This window comes from Schistocerca serialis, chromosome 6 (genome assembly GCF_023864345.2).
Source record: "Schistocerca serialis cubense isolate TAMUIC-IGC-003099 chromosome 6, iqSchSeri2.2, whole genome shotgun sequence".
Taxonomy (NCBI): Eukaryota; Metazoa; Arthropoda; class Insecta; order Orthoptera; family Acrididae; genus Schistocerca; species Schistocerca serialis.
In genome coordinates, this window is record NC_064643.1 from 357645146 (window position 1) to 357657643 (window position 12498).

The following is a 12498-nucleotide window of genomic DNA, read 5'->3' on the forward strand; positions in this document are numbered from 1 at the left end:
CGGTCAAACCCGGTACAACATAACGGGCATGCACGGTGGATACAAGCAGAAACAGATACATACAAGATTATACCACAAATGCCTGAAGTGATAATTTTGCAACATGAAGTAACCCAAGCAATTAATTCTACTCACAATTGGAAAGCCCCTGGAAAAGATAAAATAGAAAATTTCTGGCTAAAGAAGTTCACCTCAACACATTCACATCTAACTAAATTATTTAACAATATAATGGAAGGAAACATTCCACGTGGGAAAAATTTATATATAAAAACAAAGATGAGGTGACTTACCGAACAAAAGCGCTGGCAGGTCGAGAGACACACAAACAAACACAAACATACACACAAAATTCAAGCTTTCGCAACAAACTGTTGCCTCATCAGGAAAGAGGGAAGGAGAGGGGAAGACGAAAGGAAGTGGGTTTTAAGGGAGAGGGTAAGGAGTCATTCCAATCCCGGGAGCGGAAAGACTTACCTTAGGGGGAAAAAAGGACAGGTATACACTCGTACACACGCACATATCCATCCACACACACAGACACAAGCAGACATCTTGATGTCTGCTTGTGTCTGTGTGTGTGGATGGATATGTGCGTGTGTACGAGTGTATACCTGTCCTTTTTTCCCCCTAAGGTAAGTCTTTCCGCTCCCGGGATTGGAATGACTCCTTACCCTCTCCCTTAAAACCCACTTCCTTTCGTCTTCCCCTCTCCTTCCCTCTTTCCTGATGAGGCAACAGTTTGTTGCGAAAGCTTGAATTTTGTGTGTATGTTTAAATTATTTAACAGTTACATTGCAGACCCATACACATTCCCTGATACACTTACACATGGAATAACTTATCTGAAACCTAAAGATCAAGCAGACATAGCAAACCCAGCTAAATATCGCCCCATAACATGCCTACCAACAATATACAAAATATTAACTTCAGTCATTACACAGAAATTAATGACACATACAACACAGACCAAAATTATAAATGAAGAACAAAAAGGCTGTTGCAAAGGAGCACGAGGATGTAAAGAGCAGCTGATAATAGATGCAGAGGTGATATATCAAGCTAAAACTAAACAAAGGTCGCTACACTACGCATACATTGATTACCAAAAAGCTTTTGATAGTGTACCCCACTCATGGTTACTACAAATATTGGAAATATACAAAGTAGATCCTAAATTGACACAGTTCCTGAACATAGTAATGAAAAATTGGAAAACCACACTTAATATCCAAACAAATTCAAATAATATCACATCACAGCCAATACAGATTAAGCATGGAATATACCAAGGAGACTCGTTAAGTCCTTTCTGGTTCTGCCTTGCTCTGAACCCACTATCCATCATGCCAAATAATACAAATTATGGATATAATATTACTGGAACATACCAACATAAAATCACACATTTGCTATACATGGATGATCTAAAACTACTGGCAGCAACAAATCAACAACTCAACCAATTACTGAAGATAACAGAAGGATTCAGCAATGACATAAATATGGCTTTCAGAACAGACAAATGTAAGAAAAGTAGCGTAGTCAAGGGAAAACACTCTAAACAAGAAGATTACTTATTGGAGAACCACAGCAACTGCATAGAAGCCATGGAAAAAACAGATGCCTATAAATATAGGATGCAGGCAAAAAATAGGAATAGATAATACAAATATTAAAGAAGAACTGAAAGAAAAATATAGACAAAGACTAACAAAAATACTGAAAACGGAATTGACAGCAAGAAACAAGACAAAAGCTATAAATACTTATGCCATACCAATATTGACGTACTCATTTGGAGTAGTGAAATGGAGTAACACAGACCTAGAAGCACTCAATACACTTACACAATCACAATGCCACAAATATAGAATACATCACATACATTCAGCAACAGAAAGATTCACATTAAGCACCGTCCGGGTTATCTGGATACTTCCCACTAACACCAACCTATCCGAACTCCGGAGATGGGAACTTGCTCTTCAATATATCCTCTCTTCCCGTTATCCACCAGGCCTCAATCTCCGCTAATTTCAAGTTGCTGCCACTCGTACCTCACCTGTCATTCGACAACATCTTTGCCTCTGCACTTCTGCCTCGACTGACATCTCTGCCCAAACTCTTTGTCTTTAAATGTGTCTGCTTGTGTGTGTGTGTGTGTGTGTGTGTGTGTGTGTGTGTGTGTGTGTGGGTGTGTGGGCGCGCGCGCGTGTGTGTGTGCCCGTCCTTTTTTCCCCCTGGGGTGGGTCTTTCCGTTCCCGGGCTCCCGGGATTGGAGTGACTCCTTGCCCTCTCCCTTGGGGCCCATATCCTTTCGTCTTTCCCCTCCTTCCCTCTTTCCTGGTGGGGCAGCGGTTTGTTGCGAGGGCTTGAATTTTGTGTGTGTGTTTGTGTTCGTTTGTGTGTCTGTCGACCTGCCGGCGCGCTTTCATTTGGTAAGTCACATCATCTTTGTTTGTGGATGTACTTATATATATATATATATATATATATATATATATATATATATATATATATATGAGATAGAGGGAAGCATTCCACGCGGGAGGGATGTATTTGGAGACAAAGATGATGTGACTTGCCATGCGGAAGCGCTGGCGGGTCGATGGGGGCGCGGGCAAACACACACACACACACACACACACACACACACACACACACACACACAGATATATATATATATATATATATATATATATATGAAAGTGCTGGCGGGTCGACGGACGTGCGGGGGGGGGGGGGGATGAGGGTATGTGGGTTTTGGGGGGGAGGGTGGGGAGTCGTTCCGGTCCCGGGATTGGAATGACTCCTTACCCTCTCCCTTAAAACCCACTTCCTTTCGTCTTTCCCTCTCCTTCCCTCTTTCCTGATGAGGCAACAGTTTGTTGCGAAAGCTTGAATTTTGTGTGTATGTTTGTGTTCGTTTGTGTGTCTGTCGACCTGCCAGCACTTTCATTTGGTAGTCACATCATCTTTGTTTTTAGATATATTTTTCCTATGTGGAATGTTTCCCTCTATTATAACTACATTATGGACAGGTAGACAATTTAAGAAAATTCTTTCTAGAACGAGCAGAAACTAGCAAAATACACAAGGCAATCACTCATATAAATACATTGGCTACACCACTGCAATTTCATAACCACTTCTACAACCCTTTAGATCACATAACATCAACAGATTCGAAGAAAGTAAATTGGAAAAAGAAAACACTTCATGGCAAGCACCCGTATCATCTAACATAGCCACAAATCGATCAAGACGCATCCAACACATGGCTAAGAAAAGGCAATATATACAGTGAGACAGAAGGATTCATGATTGCAATACAGGATCAAACAATAAACACCAGGTATTACAGGAAGCATATTATTAAAGGTCCCAATACCACAACAGATAAATGCAGACTTTGTAAACAACAAATAGAAACAGTAGATCACATCACAAGCGGATGTACAATACTAGCAAATACAGAATACCCCAGAAGACATGACAATGTCGCAAAAATAATACATCAACAGCTTGCCTTACAACATAAACTTTTAAAACAACACGTTCCTACATACAAGTATACACTACAAAATGTACTGGAATGATGAATACAAATTATACTGGAACAGAACCATTATAACAGATAAAACAACGCCACATAACAAACCTGACATCATACTCACCAATAAAAAGAAGAAATTAACACAACTAATCGAAATATCCATACCCAATACAACAAATATACAAAAGAAAACAGGAGAAAAAATTGAAAAATACATCCAACTGGCTGAGGAAGTCAAAGACATGTGGCATCAGGATAAAGTTGACATCATACCAATTATACTATCAACTACAGGAGTCATACCACACAATATCCACCAGTACATCAATGCAATACAGCTACATCCAAACATATATATACAACTACAGATATCCGTAATTATTGATACATGTTCAATTACCTGAAAGTTCCTAAATGCAATATAACATATACCGTACACTTAAAAGGAAGTGACGCTTGATCAAGGTCCGCGTCACTCCATTTTTAACCGGACTTAAAGTCTGAGAAAGTGAAGGAAATAATAATAATAATAATTTATAAAAACTAAAAAAGAATATATGCTCATGTATTACTGTATTTGTTGACATGACTTGTCTTATACTACAAGTATACTCCATACAGCTTGTGTAATTAACAGGACCAATGAAAAAAGTCAAATCACAGTCGAAAGTCAATAAAACGAGGAAAGGAAATGTTCGTTGTTCTCTGTAGAATACCTCAAAAGCTGTACTGAAGACTTTAGCATTTCAGTATTTTTCTTATACACAGAAGTGAAAGGTAAAGCTGTCCTCAAAGTGAAGGTTGGTCTTAACCCCACAGTACAGGGTGATTATAATTAAACTTTTAAAATGCTGTAGAAATAACACTACTGGTTGGAATGACATCAAATTGAAATGGGATATTATCAGAGAAGGGGGGAAATGTATGACAGAAGAAAAAAAAAATAGTGTGAAAATTGATCAATAGATGGAGCTGTATGTGTCAGAATATGTAAATGAAAACACCTGTCATGCACACGACCCATTGAAGTTAGTATAAACATGCCAGGTACATGGCCTTTCCTCCTTTCGTGTCTGCGACATCTGCCATGACTGTCTCAATGCAGGATCATGCTCTACGTGTAGAGCTATATTGAAAGAATGGTGATTGTGCATATGTTGCTCTGCAGAAGTTCTGGATACTGAAGGGTTTGAAAAAAGGTGTTGGTCCAATGACTGCCATGGGTCTAGAGAAAATGATTCAGAAATTCAAAAAGACAGGTTCTTTTGGTGTGCAACCTGGTAGAGGGAGGAAATGAACAGGTGCTTCGAGCCTGTTACTTGTACCGGCACTGGTAAGCGCTACGAGTGTCTTTTGTGCAACCACGTCATTCCAGCTCTCCAACACCATGGATGGAATTATTTGTATGCAAGATGGTGCACCTCCACACATTGCAAATCCAGTTAAGCAGCTGCTGAAGCACCATTTCAAGAACGTTAAAATTATAACCTGCCATTTCCTTATAGCCTGGCTGTCCTAATCACCTGATCTTAATCCATGTGACTTCTGGTTGTGGGGCTACCTGAAAGATGTTGATGTTCAGTGCCCCGTTTGCAAACTTAGCTGCATTGAAGGCACACATTGCACAACGCATTATGACATTATGAATGTGACCCCGGAAATACTTCCATCAGTTGAGGAACGTGCTGTTTCTCAATTTCAACTTGTAGCAGAAAATGGTGGACAGCATGTTTTGCACCAATCACATGGAGATTAATAACCAGATTTGATTTTGACTGATGCTTTTTATGCAGCTTTTAACCTCAGAACAATTAAAAACTGATTTTTCCCATCTGATGTGATATGGCCTTGTTGTGGTGAATGGGCTTATGTAACTAAGTTTTACACCTGTACACCCATGCATACTGAGTAGTACAGTTTGTTTAGTATCAAATGTACACCTTAGGCACTGTTGTCAATTCATCTGTCATTTGTAGTCTACCACTATTAAATTATGATGCTTACAGTGCCATCTACTGCTGCATTTTGTAACTATTTATTTTTCTTTTTCCACGTTTCCTCCCTTCTCCGATAATATTCCATTGCAATTTGACGTCATTCTGACCAGTGGTGGTATTTCTACAGCAGTTTGAAATATTAGCTTTTATTACGATCAATCTGTACTTTACTAGGTATGATCTTATTGATAGTAGTACGTCCTTGCTTCTGCTGTGCTTTGAATTCTCTCACCCAGCCAGTAGGGAGATGTGGCTACAATTTAACATGACAACTACAGCGTTAAACATAGCAAGGTGGAATAGCTCCACTTGGTATAATTCCATTCCTTAAACAATTTTCTTCTTTCCTATTTTCTGTTTTACATGTAATGTGTCTACTTTGAGTACATGAAATTTTTAAACTCTCTTATCAGTGCAACATGTCAGTAAACTATTGTTCAATGTATAGTTTTCGGACCATGTGGTAACAGTGTAGTCAGTTTCTTAGGAAACATTTTCTTTCATTAAATACTCTAAATTTACAATTCATTAAAATCATGTGTTTTTCAACATTCGACCCCAGTAGTAATTAATTGTTTCAGGATTGGCATATGTTTATTGAAAGTTGGCATTCTCCACTTTGTAATGAACATCTCCCTTTTTCAGAACCCATTTATTTAAAAAGTTCTTAGTATTCAAAATTTTTGTATTGCAGCCCTGATATTTTTCCGATAACAAAAATGTGTACCTTTCTTTGACTAACAACTGTGTGACGTATTCACATTATAAAATTTAACTTTCCATAAAATTCTTGGTAGGCTCTGGAAACATTTAAACTTCCACTTCAAAAGATACATTATCATTTCTGACTTTAAAATTATACAACTTATAGTTACTCAGGATAACTTCATTGCCTAATGTGTTTTAGTAATTTTTACTTTTTCTGTCATTTATGTTAGTATCAAAAATGTAAAAGTCTTTTTTACCATTTTGTTATTTCTGTACATCATGTGTCTTGCACAAATCCAAATCAGTCAGCATCCAATACTCCAAATGTAAACATCCTTGCCAGTCAATCATGAATCAGCTCTCAATCAGCACAAACTGCATGTTATTCAGAGTATTCATTTAGCAAGTCTGTAATGAGTAGTTATCACTTAAAGTTCAATGTCTGTCTGTCAGTGCAACTGCTATATCGTTCAGTTAGTCATCTTGATTGGAAAGTCAAGTTGTTAGTTAATTTTTTTAAGACCATTCATCTGAGTTGCTAACTTGGGTAATATTAGTTATTATTATTATTATTATTATTATTAAAAATGCTACTTAAAAGCTGAACATAACATGTTTAAAGCAATAATGTTAAATGAATGAAAAAGTGGATCTGACAGTGTTGGGATGAATATTATTAACAGTTTAATTCACCCAATAATTACGATAGGAAAACTGATAAAGATCAACATCTATCAGACTCATGAGGGACAGTAACAGGTCAGTAACTGTGCAACTGCAGCTTCACTTGTACACATCACTGCAAAGGCGAAAGAAATGATAAGTGACACAAAAACCTAGGCTAACTGATTGAGGGTTTGTAGTCTGACATTTATACATATAGCCTCCAAGCAGAAGTTCTCTAAAAAGTGTACATTAGTTGGAAATGGGGGCATGTAGATCAGCATAAAAAAATCCGGTATACTCTCACTGCTGTGCAGCAACAACATTTGCTCAAAAAATTTAATATGCACTAATCTGAAAAATGGAAGGATGAAATCAAACAATGGAAAGTCCAGGATGGAATAACAACAATATCAAAATGATCTGTGCTGCTGTCAATCTATGTGGGCATGTGCGGGGGTGAGGTTGTGGTTGGGGGAGGGGGGGGGGGGGGCATGCTGGCCTGACAACACGAGGCAGTTGAAGGAAAGGGGGAAAAAAATGTGCATGCCAGTGAGCAATTAGGATGCACTATGGAGAGAGGATATAAAATGTAGACTGGCAATGACAAGGAAAGTGTTTCTGAAGAAGAGAAATTTGTTAACATCGAGTATAGATTTAAGTGTCAGGAAGTCGATTCTGAAAGTATTTGTATGGAGTGTAGCCATGTATGGAAGTGAAACATGGACGATAAATAGTTTAGACAAGAAGAGAATAGAAGCTTTCGAAATGTGGTGCTACAGAAGAATGCTGAAGATTAGATCATGTAACTAATGAGGAGGTACTGAATAGGATTGGGGAGAAGAGAAGTTTGTGGCACACTTGACTAGAAGAAGGGATCGGTTGGTGGGACAGGTTCTGAGGCATCAAGGGATCACAAATTTAGTATTGGAGGGCAGCGTGGAGGGTAAAAATCGTAGAGGGAGACCAAGAGATGAATACGCTAAGCAGATTCACAAGGATGTAGGCTGCAGTAGGTACTGGGAGATGAAGAAGCTTGCACAGGATAGAGTAGCATGGAGAGCTGCATCAAACCAGTCTCAGGACTGAAGACCACAACAACAACAACAACAACAACAACATCAACAACAATGGAGTTGTTCTTCATTACCATGGGGCCAGGAGAAAACATGGGGAAGAATCATCATTAAACTGGAAGGAGTGCAAAATGTGGTGGGTGTAGCCCAGGCATATAGTGCTGCCCACAGCATTGTTTCAGATGTACATGGAGCATTCTGAATCACAGGCACTGCTGTTTGAAGTGGATGAGATGGATGACCTTGTTTAACTACAGCAGCAGATTGCTACAGGCAAGAAAGGACTCGTACCAAACAGGCAGATGCAGTTGCACCGTTTAACAAGACTGCAAGAGACAAATAACTCTCTCTCCAGTGGCAAGGCAATTGCGGCGGGGGTGGGAGGTCTAAGCCCAACAACCAGTATGTTGTGTTCTGGTGACATCTGCACAATGGCAACATCTGTTTGTTTTGGTGCCAGAAGTTTAGGGACTGGGCTATTGAGGTATGGGGGGTCACATGCTGTTCTCAGGTGAGAGCAGATTCCAGCTGAGTACTGATTCTGGATGGACCCTCATATGGTGTGAGGTGGGAACACACAAGGCACCTGAGACCATTACAAATATGATTGTTTTAGTGGTCATATGCTATGGAGTGGGGAGGAAAACTGACCCCCAAATCTTGGAATGTAGTACACTCACCAGTAATTGTTATTATGACACTATACTTCTTCCCCACATGTATATTTCCAGGTGCGCATTCGGGCCCCATCTTCATTTTTATGGATGGCATTGCACAATTGCATTGAATAGCACAGGGAGCACACACCTTGAAATGAGACGGCATTCAGTGAATGGACTGGGCTGCACATTCCATTGGCTTAAATCCTATTGAGCATATGTGGGATGTGTTGGGGAGACGTACTGTAGCATGTTCACATGCACCAATGACTGTCCAGCAGTTATCAACTGCGCTGGTGGAGAAATAGAACACTACCACAAGAACTTACCAACCTGGTAGTCAGTATGGAAGCACATTGCAGAGCATGCACCACTGTCCACTGTGGTCACATACATTATTAAAAGCCATGTCTCACCTTTTGTGATGTCCATGGAACCATCTTAAGTCATGCGGACTTCTGTGTAATTGTTGTTATTGAATACAATTGTCTTTATCTGTACTCTATTGTAGGAATTCTCCTCCCCCCCCCCCCCTTTTTGAAGATACAGATCTGATCTGGGGAAAAAAAACCACCAGGCCCAAGATATATTTCTAGTCAAATCAGCTTCCCCTTCCATCCCCTAATGATTTGATAAGATGCAAACAATACTCTGTAGCCTAGTTTTTCTGTTAACTACTGAAACTTTATTAATTACTGTGAACTCATGGAAACAAGAATATTTGTTTGCCAAATTCACACACTAAATCTCTAATGCTCCTCCACATCACAGTGACGGTTTATTTCTATGCGAGTATCCAGTCTCACCAAGAATCATCTTACTAACAGACCCAGCCTGCCTCTCTTAACCCACACTTTATATATATATAGGCTGTGCACCATAAAATCTAAACTGCTAATATTACAGTTCAACAGTAGCATCGCCCAGGCGATACATTCTGTCATCACACCCATTTCCGGTCACACATTAACATATTACACAACAATACTGATACACAGCCAGCCTTGAGGCCCTAGAAACACAAAATTTGGAAGGAACACTAAGTAACGATTTTTCGTATTTCAGTCCATATGTTGGTGAAATTGTTATACAAATTTTGTTTGTGGACATTGGAGTCGGAGTGTCAACTACCTGATTGGTGTTCCTGTGCAATGGGTGCACTGCACAATGCAGGTTGCATCATGGCCTCTGTGCAGAGTCCACAATGTGTTCAGAAGATGATGACTACAAGGCATGAATGTATAACATTGGACTTTTGAAGTAGGAAAGACCTACAACTAAACCTTTACAACAACTTTGAAACTACTATCTGTAAACTTGTACACCCACTAACTCTGTAAAACATTTGAGTAATTTCACAAATAAAGTGTAGAGTGCACAAAAAATATATTTCTGCCCTTTTCTGAACTATTCTAGCTTTTCAGAATCCTTGCAGTTAAGGTACCAGCACTCTATGTTTGGAATAAGTGTCAAGAAAGAATACGCTTTAAGCAGAGTATACATGCCACATCCATGGGATACAGTAAGTTATCTCCATACGCTTCTCCATAAAGTCCAAAACCCACCATCATTTGTACAATTAAGGGCAGCAGGTAGGGCATATGATACCATCTTCCAATTTACTTACAAGTTTTTAGGGTTGCTTGACGATAATTAACAATGGTATTCTCAAACGCGAAAGGCTGTGTTTTGTCAGTTACCATTTATAATGAGAACTTTTTTATAATTACATTAGTGTTTTGTCAAGCACCAATTCACCAAGTCAGTTGTGCAGTTTCAATGAATACCTGTCAGAATATTTAAAACTTGACACTTAATAGGTGAGAACTTCAGTAAATTCCTATGTGAAATGAAGGAAGCAGATTTCACATTAGATATGTGAACTCAGTCCACAGGCCCACCAGGAACCACCATGGCCAGATACCGATAAATCACCATGTCATCCTCTGCCAATGATGTCATTGGAAGCAGTATGGTGGGGGCACAGGGTCAACACACCACTCTTCCAGTTGTCAGTTTCCATGACCTGTAGTCAATACTACTTGGTGAAGTAGCTCCTCAGTTCTTCTCACAAGGTTCAGCACACTTTGTTCCAGTCATCCTACTAAGGAAAAATCCCTGGCAATATTGGAAGTCAAACCTGGGTCTCCTCCATATGGCAGTCAGCCACACTGACTTATCATTAGGTACACATGCTCTACAATGCTCTCGATTGGGGTTTCAGGCCATATGGTTTAGAAAACAAATTAACTGGAGGGAAAACAAACTATATTTATTAGCTCCAAAGAGCTCATTATACAACAGTGAAGACTCATTCACAGATAAAGAAAAGTCAGTTTACAATAAAGTAATTACAAGTATAGTGATAAGTGAGTGGCAAATTTCTTTCTTAGATGCTCCAGTAAACCTTATAATCTAGATTTCTCTTGGCAAACTTAAGGAGTAGTTGCAGCAGCCCCTTCACTGTCACTTGTAGGACCATTGTTATGTTGCTTGACAGAGGTTGGACTGAGCACATGTTGCCTTAAAGGCACCCCTTCACCTGTCAGTTGTAGACTCTCCCATGTGTGATATTTGAAAACAGCACAATCTAACTGAAATATAATGGAACACTAAAATCATGTTCAGGGACTAAGTCAGTATGTTGAACAATAGAGGCTTTGAAGATCTGATCAGGAAACTAGAAGTACTGTAACTTAATAAGAAGTGTCACAGTGTTAGCAGCAGGGGAATTTTGCTTAACTGTCAGCACTGCCAAAAGATTCATGGGTTTATAAAACAAATACATGCCTCAATGTGTGTTTCCTGTGTCCCTCAGTTAATATCTTGAAATGTACCACAAATATGAGATAAAATGTACAACAAATATGAGATCAAACTGGGAAATAGTGACTGTCCTGAAAAAGATTGTGTGATGTTTATTGTGAACAAGTTGTGCACTGTAGTGATTACAATTCAGAAATTGATAGCAATCATTTAACCAGAGATTGGCAACAGGACGGAGAAACCAATGGAATTGTTATATTATAAAGTCATTCTTTCCCCAAGAAATGAACAAGTGGCTATCATCAGTGACATGCTGATGAAATCATTTGAAGGGGAAGAAATGCTGTATGATTCACGGACATGGTGGTAAATGCAGACAAAGCAGTTTCATCATTTTGAAGAACTTTTGAACATTCTAAATCTTCCTGGTTTCTTCTACCATAGATTTACACATATGAGCACACCTTTGATATTGCTAAGAACTTGATGCCACAGACACACGGTAATGTCTAAAAGGCTGCAAGCTAAAACTCTACATCGTAAATAACCCATGCTCTAGTGTAACACAGAAAGTATAATAGTAGCTGAAAAGTTTGTGGCTGAAAAGTTTGTGGCACAAACGTTGCATGGGACAATGGGGACCATAACATAACATTGGTTTTTTGTTGCTAGGTGGGGTCGTGTCGGAGATATGAAGGTCAACTTTGCTTTTTTTTTAAATGTGATGCTGTGGTTTGGTACTTATTTTCTGATAGCAGCTATTGAGACGAATCCAGTGATGTGTAACTGTAAGGTCTTTGGAGGTCAATGAAGGTCAAAAAGGTGGTATGAACATCCATCTACAGAAGGTGTTTGAAGTGATAACTGTTGGTATCAATGCAGTTCTGCAATCTTCTTATCATGAATTGAGTGGTATTCCTTATTACTTCGGCACTTGTCGAAGCATATACTCTGACAATTCTCTCTCGTACATCGTGCAAATAGTAAATATTTGCTGAATTGACACGTAAACACCATTTGACAGTTTAGCAATACAACACCAATAGGTTCGGTAAGACTAGTATTGT